This window comes from Giraffa tippelskirchi, chromosome 1 (assembly GCF_054371585.1).
Source record: "Giraffa tippelskirchi isolate mGirTip1 chromosome 1, T2T-mGirTip1v1.2.pri, whole genome shotgun sequence".
NCBI lineage: Eukaryota > Metazoa > Chordata > Mammalia > Artiodactyla > Giraffidae > Giraffa > Giraffa tippelskirchi.
Genome location: NC_137275.1, coordinates 128,644,250 through 128,655,185, shown reverse-complemented (window position 1 = coordinate 128,655,185; position 10,936 = coordinate 128,644,250). Strand labels below are relative to the sequence as shown.

Below are 10,936 nucleotides of genomic sequence, written 5' to 3'. Positions count from 1 at the left end.
ACAGTTCATGATTAGGTGCTTTCCATGTACATTTCTACTTTATGGCACTGCTCCTTTTAACAAATACTTCCAATTGTAGTTTTCCCTTAAAAGGACAGTTGAAGGGTAATCTTTAATATCATTTCAATCCCATCTATATATAACCATTTCATTGTAAAACACACCAAAACTGAACCCAGCTTTAGAGTTATGTATCGAGTTAAAATCTTACTTCTTCAGAATCAACTCTAGCAAGATCTATGGCCACATTCAGAAGCTGCAGAAAGTGGCAAATACTTTCTATCTCCAAAAGAGTTGCCAAGACATCTTTTTCCCCCTGTTTCCTCAGACTCAGAGCAAAAGGTAGACAGCTAATCTACAGTTGGAGCTTTCTTTTTGGTAACTTTGTCTTTCTCCTCTAAGCTGTTTTACTCCTGGCCTGTTTTCTTGACTATAGTTAAGAATCTTGGGGCATTCAAGTCCTCACCTAAAGAAAGGCTAATGAGGGAAGGAGCAAAGATATACTTTCTTGCTATAGGTATTTGTGTGCTGTGTGAAATGTCTCTGTTAATTTTTAAAAAAGGAAACACTCTTTCTTAATGGATCCTCAAAATTGAAGAAGGAGCCTTTTTCTTCTCAGTTAACTGACCCGTAAGGAAAACTAGAGGATTTTTAGTGATTTTTTTTTTTTTTTTTTTAAAGAAGCGACTCTCAGTAGTAATGTTGATTGGCCATTGGCCGTAAGGTTTCTGTGGGTGGAAACATTAGAGGCCTTTTTTTAGGCTTGGTCATGGAGAAACTGTATGCCGTCAGCTCATACCTGTCTTCCTGATGAACATCTCACATGTGAGCCAGAGTATGATAACATAGTGTTTCCATTTCTTTTTCTTTCTCTTACTGAGACAGCAATCATAAGCAGTTTGGACAAGTTTTGTGTTTTAGTGTTAATTTATAATTAGAGATTGTCCAAACTATAGTTCTGTTTACAGGGCGTAAAAACAAACTTTTGTATCAATGCACTTTCAAAGGGGTCATCTAATAATGTAAATACTAAGGTTTTCCCAAACTTGAGAATTCTGACAAAGACAAGTGTTTTATCATTATAATTTTGAAGAAGGTTTTTAGTAATACTATTAAATTACTTATCCCTTGGATGAAAAGAATAATTGCAGTGGATATATTAATAAGATACTTACTGAAGGTTAAGTTTGGAGAACTGTCTTTGATAAAGGCAGCTTTAAAAACTTTCATGATGAAGAGAATAGTGGCTCAATTAGTGAGAATGCAGATTGCCCCATACAGGCATTAAGTGAGGTATAATCAAGTTCATATACATTATGCATCTTCTGTATTTATTCATGGTGAAGGCTGGTTTCCATTTTTGGAGTGCAAAAAAGTAAGCCCCCCTCAAAGAATATTTTAATACAAAGGACTGCTGCAGTACAGGGATCTTTAGATTTAAATTAATAATTTTTTTTTAATCAGAAGAAACAGTTTGGTTATATCAAAATGCTGAAACTTTTTGGGTGGTTTAAGACTTGTCAGTAATTGTTTCAAATTTTTTGCTTTGATTTTATTAAATGGGGAGAAAATAAGCAGAAATTATAAAACCTGATAGAAATAAGATAATTTTATAGCTTGTTTTAAACCTAAGAAAAATTAGGCCTTTGAAGCCAGATTTTAAAGTGACTTTGGGGAAACTTTGGACTATAATAATCATTTAATATACATACTTTCGTATGTATCTTATTTTAAAACTTTTCTTTGAACTCTGCAGCCTGATTTTGTAAAGGTGATAAGTCACTGCTTTTCATTTTAAAGGATGAAATTAAGCGAGATTTTAGTCTTTGATTCAGTCTTTCTTAAAGAAAAAAAAAAAATCAATATCATGGAAAAGATCTGACCAGTAACTGTCACTTGAAGTGAAAAACAAGAGGAACATTGTGCTGCATTACAAAGAATACCGCTTAAAGATATAACTCTCATAGTTATCTGGTTTCAAGAGTAGCTACTTTAATTGTCAGTCCTAGCTAGGGCATCAGGTTCACTTACTATCAGACCTTCACCTGAGACACAGTTTTGCTATCTACCCATATCCAGATTTTATGAATTAAAATGACACAAGTCTATTATGAGCACCCTTTATCAGAGAGGTATTTCCTGGACCAAAAAAAAATGGGCAATATTTGGAATAGTTAATCTTCTGTTCTGGAAGCTTTGAAATTTTCCAGAGAATGAAGTCATTCAGTCCATCTGATCCAGGTTATCCTATACCTCAGGACAACCTAGATGAGTCATTTCTTATTCTTAAACATGACACAGACTCCACCTACCGACCCCCTCCCCCAGAGCATGTACACTATTACAAGTAGTATTTTTGTGTAATTCACCATCTCAAGAAAAAACTATAAAAGACTGGTTGCTACACTCATATTTACTCTCAGGTAATAGAGAATGGTTATTTTCTAATTTTTGGTTTATTAAATAAAAACTACTATTTTCACTCAGTCCTTATAATCTACCATCCACAGCATTTTCTTCCTTTCAACCAGAAGCCCAGAAGAGACCTTCTGAAACTCCGCACTAGGTTTTAGAAAGTCTGAACTTGTTATCAAAATCCCCTCAAAAAACAAAACAAAAAACTAATGTCCTGTGTTTGAACCACAGTGCAGAACTGTCATTTGTGCTTAATTAATGAAAGCAAACAGGACTCAGTGTGGATACTACATTGTCCTGGAAAATGGTTCCTGATGAGAGCTCACTGTCTTCTAGAGCAGTTCTCTTTAACCATCTGTGAGTATACATATTATATGTGTGATTTCTGAGAAAAAGTTGTGTAACACTGCCCGTGTCTGTCAGCCCAAGACATTTGCTTCAGTTTTCCAAATGCACATATTTTTGGAGAGGTGGATTATTCTATACAAATACTAGAGTTCTCTTGTTTAGAATCCTTATAGATATACTACCATCTACACTGAAAATCTTGTACTTGCACAAGTTATTTAAAAGAATAATAACATATATGCGAGACAGAATAAGAGACACAGATGCATAGAACAATTTTATGGACTCTGAGGGAGAAGGTGAGGGTGGGACGTTCTGGGAGAATAGCATTGAAACATGTATATTATCATATGTGAAACAGAACACCATTCCATGTTCGATGCATGAGACAAGGGCTCAGGGCCGGGGCAGTGGGATGACCCAGAGGGATGGGATGGGGAGGGAGGTGGGTGGGGGGTCCAGGAAGGGGAACACATGTAAACCCATGGCTGATTCATGTCAATGTATGGCAAAAACTATTACAATATTGTAAAGTAATTAGCCCCCAACTAAAATAAATAAATTTATAAAAAAAAAAAAAGAATAATAACAATATGTATTTCTTCAATAACCAGGTACTTGAAGTTTACTCTTGATATTTGAATGTGACTGTTGGATTTAAGTGCACTATTACTCATGTCTTACACAATAAAAATTGCACTGTATGGAAAATGTATCTATAATGTATGCTTTGCAAAAACCTCATAGTGCTGTAATGTACAGGTTTCTACATGGTGAACCTGTCTGCGTCTAGGGGAAAATGACGAACTTTTGTAAGTCTGTGTAACGTTTTAGTATAATCTGTAATATTCCCTTAAGTGGTAAGTTCACTTATGTCCTAGAATCATTTCTCTTGAATTGGCTGTTCTGTCAAGCTTGGTTTACTGAATCAAAAAACAGTCTTGTTGAACATGGTACAGTTATTTTTAGTGTGTAAGATTTGTGTGTTACGATCCCCCTCTGCCTAAGAGGACTAGTTGCACAAATGCTAGTGTTAAATATCTATAGACAATGGTAATAAAATTTGAATACATTCAAATGCAAGAAATTAAATCTATAGGCTGACTTTTTTCCAAATATTTATAAAGGTTTTTGCGGTGTCTTCATTAAAATTGCTATATACATGGGTGGCTCAGATGGTAAAGAATCTGCCTGAAATGCAGGAGACCTGGGTTCGATTCCTGGGTCGGGAACATCCCCTGGAGAAGGGAATGGCAACCCCCTCCAGTATTCTTGCCTGGAGAATCCCAAAGACACAGGAGCCTGGGGGTCGCAAAGTTGGTCACGACTGAGCGACTAACACTTGACACTTCATATATTTTTGGACTTTATGTTTTGAAAAAATTCACATCAGTAGAAGAATTGCAAATAGTGCAGTGATCTCCCATATACTGTTCACCCAGGTGGAATACTTTATAAATCATCATAGGCTTGAACACCCTTGAGTGTATGTGTTTGTGAGAGAGAGAGTGTGTGTACCATCACTGTTGTTTTGGTGAAACATCTTCAGGTATGTGCAGACATCGTGACCCTTCCACCTAAAGTTCACAGGTATCTCCTAAGAAGTAGGAGTAGATATTGAATATGTAGTGAAAAGAAATTCCATGAAAGGCACTCAATTATGGTGAATTATTAGACATGCAAAATGAAAATTATACATATCACCTCACACCAGTCAAAACAGTGATTATAAAAAAGGCTACTGACAGTAAATGCTATAGTGAGGAGCTCAGGAAAAGGGAACCCTCCTATAATGCTGGTGGGATGTAATTGGTAACAAACACTATAGAGAACATTATGAAAGTGTGTCTAAATGGTGAAAATAGAGCTACCATATGATCAGACAGGCACATTCCTAAGAGAATAAGAGAAAATAAGAATTCAAAATACAAGTGCACCCAAGCATGCACTGTGGCACTATTTACAATACCCAAACACAAAAACAAACCAAATGTCCATCGACAAATGAATAGATAAGGAAGTGACACATTTCCACAATATAATAGAATTCTGCCATGAAAAAGAAAGATAACGCCGTTTGCAGTAACGTATGAATTGGGAGACAATATGGTATACAGTACTAAATGAGGTAAGTCAGAAAAAGACAAACATCATCTATCAATTGTATATGAAATGGAAAAATTGATACCAATCCACTAATCTATGAAAGTGAAAGAGACGCGTAGACTTAGAAAACAAACGCATGTTTGCCGAGGGGGAAGGTAGGATGGGTTACATTAGGAGGTTGGGAGTAATCTATCACACTGATAATAAGACTGTCAACAAGGAACAAACAACTACATAGGAAAGCAGGTAACATAACACTGTAATAACGTATACGTGAAAAGAAGGCAAAAGTTGAACAGACATGTATATGTGTATAACTAAATGAGATCCTATATACCTACAACATCCACAACAATAAATCAAATGTACTACAATAAATGAAAAATCTAAAAAAAAAAAAGAAGTAATAAGACATAAGCTGACGGTGGTTCCAGCTGGTATATTCAACCTAATGTAGAATCAGATAGTAAAACTAACCATAAGGCTTTCATTAGCATAGTACCAGAGCTGTGCGTGAAGAAATGCTGCTGTCTTGTGGCTGTTTCCAACAACAGGAACCTAAAACCTATTCCTTTTTATTCAAAAGGACTACTAGACTGTAAATGATACCTGCTATCAAACAATTTTCATACAACTAATTGAAAATAATTTTTTGCAAAAGGAGAAGCCTTGGAAACTAATTACAACTGGTAAATGCTAGTTTCCTTGTTAACAGTTATAAAACATCCATGAAACATGCTCAATATCGTGAATACATACACAGGAAAATTTAATTTGAAAACGAATAAACTGATTCCATATGAAAAGCCATCATCAAAATGTCAATACAAAAAAAAAAAAAAGAATAATTGGTGGAGAGGCCGTGGAGAAAAAGGGAACTAATTTATGGTACAGCTGGGACGTAAATGGTAACAACTACTATGAAGAACAGTAGAGATGTGCCCTGAAAAGGTGAAAATTCAGCCACAGGGTGATTGGGCAGACTCACCTCTTAAGAGTGTATTTGGAGAAACCCAAATTTCAAAGAGACAAGTGACCTACTGTGGGCTCTACAGCAGCATTTACAACAGAGAGCACATGGCAGCGCACAGAATGTCCATGGACAGGTGAGTCCAGACATAAGTGATCTATGAACATGGTGGAAGATGACTCAGCCATGAAGAAGAATGACAGAATGCCACTTGCAGGAACACAGTTATACCTACAGCTGATCATACTAAGTGACATCAGTTCAGTTCAGTCACTCAGTCGTGTCTGACTTTGTGACCCCATGGACTGCAGCACGCCAGGCCTCCCTGTCCATCACCAACTCCTGGAGTTTACCCAAACTCATGCCCATTGAGTCGGTGATGCCATCCAACCATCTCATCCTCTTTTGGCCCCTTCTCCTCCCACCTTCAATCTTTCCCAGCATCAGGGTCTTTTCCAATGAGTCAGTTCTTCGCATCAGGTGGCCAAAGTATTGGAGTTTCAGCTTCAACATCAGTCCTTCCAATGAATATTCAGGCCTGATTTTCTTTAGGATAGACTGGTTGGATCTCCTTGCAGTGCAACAGACTCTCAAGAGTCTTCTCCAACACCACAGTTCAAAAGCATCAATTCTTCGGTGCTCAGCTTTCTTTACAGTCCAACTCTCACATCCATACATGACTGCTGGAAAAACCATAGCTTTGACTAGATGGACCGTTGTTGGCACAGTAATGTCTCTGCTTTTTAATATGCTGTCTAGGTTGGTCATAACTTTTCTTCCAAGGAGTAAGCATCTTTTAATGTCATGGTTGCAGCCACCATCTGCAGTGATTTTGGAGCCCAAGAAAATAAAGTCAGCCACTGTGTCCACTGTTTCTGCATCTATTTGTCATGAAGGGATGGGACCGGATGCCATGATCTTAGTTTTCTGAATGTTGAGCTTTAAGCCAACTTTTTCACTCTCCTCTTTCACTTTCATCAAGAGGCTCTTTAGTTCTCCTTTGCTTTCTGCCATAAGGGTGGTTGCTGGAGTCTCGCTCCAGCTGGTCCAGGGGTCCCCAAGGGATGAACGGCGTTGGCGATAGGAAAAGAAAGGAGACAGAAAGTTTTTGATGGCCCAAAGACCATAATCTTTATTGCTTTAGTCTCTATTTATATAACACATGTTCTTCTATGTAATGATTCTTATAATATTTTCCATTCAGATCAACATCCCCTGATTCTAAGATGTGTTAAAAGTTTTTTCCTAGTTTATTGTCACATTTTGGTTACGTGTTTACCCCGAAACCTATTTTTATTTTACTAGAACATAGTCTATGAATCATATCATTCCATCTACTTTTTTCTGTACAGCCTGCTACTACAGTGAATACAGCATCTTGCTTCAGTGAATAAGTATTATAGCGGTGTCTAAGGGCAAAAAGTTTCTCATAGTACAGCCATTGTCAGTGGTGGTTTGTTTACCATCTACCCACATAATACAAGACTATTTCTGGCAGGGACAAGTCTTTCACAGTTTACCTAGAAACCATTTACAATACAATTCATACAGTTCTTTTCTGTTTATGCTTAGATTCTGAGGGGCACAAACATCTCTAGCATCCCAATCTTTATGAGAAAAGGTAAGTGGCTTAGTTTCTGTAATTTTCCCTGATACATGACCCAGGTTTCCCAGTCATCAATAACAATCTCCTCATGAGGCCAGGTCACAATAGGCTTAGGGCTTCTTTTCCAAATGATCATGGCCTTATTCCCTGGCTGAGTGTTAGGGACCCACCAGTCAGGGGCCTCAGTAGGTTTAATCATTTTTGGAATGTTTCTCTGGGGCAAGGGATCATTTTTCTTTTTCCTGGACTCTCATGACCTCATCATGGAAGCCCCTACAACTCCAGCCATCAAAGAATGAAACAGAGCTAGCCACAACAAAAGCATAGAAACAGGAAGGAGTGAAGGTTCCGATCCAGGAGAGAAACCGCTTTGCAGTTTCTTCTTGAGTGGTGCCGTGACTTTGTCATCCGGCAGTAGTTCCAGAATGGCTCCCAAGAGGTGGTGTCATCGGCATATCTGAGGTTATTGATATTTCTCCCGGCAATGTTGATTCCAACTTGCGCTTCATCCAGCCCAGCATTCCTCATAATATACTCTGCATATAAGTTAAATAAGCAGGGTGACAATATACAGCCTTGATGTACTCCTTTCCCTATTTGGAACCAGTCTGTTCCATGTCCAGTTCTAACTGTTGCTTCCTGACCTGCATACAGATTTCCCAAGAGGCAAGTCAAGTGGTATGGTATTCCCATCTCTTACAGAATTTTCCACAGTTTTTTGTGATCCACACAGTCAAAGGCTTTCGCATAGTCAATAAAGCAAAAGTAGATGTTTTTCTGGAACTCTCTTGCCTTTTCAATGATCCATCAGATGTTGGCAATTTGATCTCTGGTTCCTCTGCCTTTTCTAAATCCAGCTTGAACATCTGGAAGTTCATGGTTCATGTACTGTTGAAGCCTGGCTTGGAGAATTTTGAGCATTACTTTACTAGCATGTGAGATGAGTGCAATTGTGCAGTAGTTTGAGCATTCTTGGCATTGCCTTTCTTTGGGATTGGAATGAAAACTGACCTTTTCCAGTGAAGTCAGTCAAAATCAAAGAACAATATCATAAGCTATCCCATGAATCTGAAATGCACATCATGAATACATGCAGGAAATGACAAGACACAGAAACAAAAACTTCTGATTAACGAAGGAGAATGAAGGGGCCGAGGGATCCACTATGCAGGTTGAGATGAAGAAACAATCACATGTACTGTAGATAATCAACCAGGACCTATGGATACGAAGCCAGTTCTGACAAGACTCGGGAAAAACATACATGAGAAATGAATCAACGAGTAGCTGAGTAGCTGTCTCATGGAACTGTGAAACTAAGAACGACTCTGGAGTCCCACGATACTGTATACCAATGTTACTCCAACTCCAGGGGGAAAAAGAAGGCATAAAACAGAGAAAACACCCAGGCATTTGGTGTTCAATTTGGCACATTACACCATCCCTCACAATCCCAAAACATGACTTCCAGAAGCTCTGACTGCTTTAGAAACCAGAGCCAGGGATGAAGAAATCCTTCTTCTGCCTTCTAGCCCTATGGCCTAACAACAACCTGAACACTACTGATTCTCAGAACTTAATATTCATGGGGCTATTGACCTTGAAATAATATCTGCCCCCCCAACATTTCAAAGGATTAGTCATGGAAAAGAATTACAAACAGGGGACAATAGAAAGAAGAAATGATCACCAGGCAACTGCCACTCCCACCATTTAAAAAAAACAAACACCTACAATGATGTTCAGGACAGTGAATTATTAGAGACATTCAAAGCAAACTGGGAGGAGGGATCACCAAGAACCACTGAAACAGCCATTATCAGAACATCAACAGACGAGAAAAGCTAAGGGTGAGGTGAAGGGAAGGGGGGACCCTCCCAGGGTGTGGTCGAGAAGAGCCACTACAGACAACAGGATGCAGGGGCCTTTAAAAGAAATTCAGACAATGAGCTACCGTATGATCAGGCAGTCCCCCTCTTCACAGTGTACGGTTTGAAAACAAGAATTCCAGAGGACCCGTGCACCGCAGCAGGCACCACAGTAGTATTTATAATATCCCGAAATCTGAAGCAAACCAGATGGGCATGGCCAGATGAATGGAGACAGAAGTGATACATACACGAGGGAATTTGTTGCGGCGGGGGAAAGGAAGGACATAATGCTCTCCACAGGAACTTGTGCACCTAACAATGACCTCAAGGAGGTCAGAAAGACAAACACTAACATAGCACACTATCACTTATAGGTGAAATGGAGAGACATCCACACCCAGCAACAACTGCATTCCAAACGTGAAAGTGACGCACAGATTTAGAACACAAAACGGATGGTTGTCAACGATGGAAAAAGGGGGCTGCGGGCATGGAGGAGACGGCTGGGAGAAACTCATACCCACTAATACAGAGCAAACAGGGATTTGACAGGGACCTCCTGCAGAACAAGGGTGGTGAACCAGGCACTCTGGAATAACCTACACAGGCAAAGAAAGCCAAGAGGAAGAGACATGTAGGTGGAGATGGGGGAAGGTGCTGTACAGCTGCAACCAACAGGGCACTGGAAACAAACATAGTCCTATCACAAGAACTGTATGTTACACGTGAGAAAAATGAGACACAAGTTCATGGGGGCAGACCCACCTCTAGGGGTATATTTGCAGAAACCCAGCTTTCAAAGAGACAAATGACCCATGTGGGCCCCACAGCACCACTTACGACATAGAGGACTTGGCAACACACAGAATGTCCATGGACAGATGAATGCAGAAAGACGTCACCTAGGAATACAATGGAAGATGACTCAGCCATAAAAAATAATGAAAGAACGCCCTTCATAGGAACATCGTTAAATCCGGAGATAATCCTATTAAGTGAAGTCAGTCAGAATCCGAAAGAACACTATCATAAGCAATCCCATGTATCTAAAAATGCACACCGTGCATTGATTCAGGAAAGAACCAATGAACAGACTGAGCATCAGAAAAACAAGCTTCTGATTTTCAGAGGAGAATGAAGTGGGCCAGGAATAAATTAGGATGTCGAGATGAACAGTATAAAACTATCACATGTACAGTATCTAATAGACAAGCACTTAGGCACATCTGGTCAGTTCTCTCAACACAAGGTAATGACCTACATGAGAACAGAATCGATGAGTTGCTGTCTCTATATGTGAAACAGATAAGGACTCTGGACACACAGTATTGTACCAAGGCCCCTCCCATTCCAGATAAAAAGTCACTGAATGAAACAGACCAAATGAGACCCAAGCATTTGGTGTTTCTTGTGGCACATTCCACCCTCATTTACAACCTCTGAATGGGACTTCCACTAAAGTTCTGGCTGCAGAAGAAACCAGAGTTGGGCATCAAGAAACCCTTGCACCTTCTAGCCATATGGCCCAACAATAACCTGACACTGACTTTCTGGGCAGCATCATATTCACCTGGACTACTGGGCTTGAAATCATAGCTGCCTTCCAACAATTTAAAGGGG

The 10,936-nt window shown here is 39.2% G+C and overlaps 1 long non-coding RNA gene across 1 annotated transcript; it reads left to right on the top strand.

Moving 5' to 3' along the window:
- Positions 1–7,411: 7,411 nt before the first annotated feature.
- On the top strand, positions 7,412–9,172 carry LOC145508639 (uncharacterized). The gene is made up of 2 exons (XR_014055493.1): positions 7,412–7,460; positions 8,303–9,172. It is a non-coding gene; the product is annotated as an uncharacterized LOC145508639 (long non-coding RNA).
- The last annotated feature ends 1,764 nt before the right edge of the window (positions 9,173–10,936 follow it).